A 1,188-nucleotide genomic window follows, 5' to 3' on the forward strand; every position below is an offset into this window, starting at 1 on the left:
GTAAGGGATTAGTCGATTATTCAACTGCAGTATTTGACTGGCACTTTATGTTATCAACCCTAAATAAGACGAGAAGCAAACTTGACCTCATCAGTGTTTAAACTCATAACATAAAGACTATAACAAAAACAACAACAATAACAACAACAATTAATAATAATAATAATAATAATAATAGTAATAATAATGCTCTCTTTATGATAATTGTTTCCATTGGTATAGTAATCTTAACGGTTCTTTTCTTCTTCTATCTGCTGCCATCTGCTTCAATGAATGATCTTATCAAACTGTTGTTGGTTTTTTTCTCTGAAAGCAGCTCTAAGGCTTACGATGATTTAGGTGACTCACCTTGATCACCAGATGGAGAAAGACAGGTAGATAATTGTATATATATATATACAAATATATACGTGTGTGTGTGTGTGTGTGTGTACATGTTCATACATATATCTACATAATTATGAGCAAACACACACACACATACATTTACATACCTATGTACATATGTATGTATATATATATGTGTTTCTATCTATCTATCTATCTATCTATCTATCTATATATATATATATATATATATATATATATATATATATATATATATATATATATATATATATATATATATTTCTTTCTATATTATATTTATATATAAATTATATATATATATATAGTATATGCATATATTTCCAGGAAAACATACACACACGTCATTTAAAATCATACATATATGTATACACACACAAATGTATACATATATATACATACCCATAACTATATGTACATATATATATATAAGTATGTGCATGTCCATATGTGTGTATGTGTGTGCATATGTGTGTTTGTGTCTGTGTGGGTATGCATGTATATGTATGTATGAATATATGTATATATGTATGTACGAATATATATTTATATATATATATATATATATATATATGCATACATATATGGAAAAATACATATACACACACACACAGACACTCAAACAAACATGCACACACACACACACACACACACAAACACACACACGCACACTCAGGTATAGAGTAGGGGGGAATGGGTGTATAGGTAAGATCTTCAATAGATTCCATACATAAGGACTTAAAAAAGAACAGCTGTCGTAAATGTACATCCTGTTTTGCATGTTGCATTATATGTCATTGGATAGAAATCCCTCATCTCTCA

This window comes from Octopus bimaculoides, chromosome 22 (assembly GCF_001194135.2).
Source record: "Octopus bimaculoides isolate UCB-OBI-ISO-001 chromosome 22, ASM119413v2, whole genome shotgun sequence".
Classification (NCBI taxonomy): Eukaryota; Metazoa; Mollusca; class Cephalopoda; order Octopoda; family Octopodidae; genus Octopus; species Octopus bimaculoides.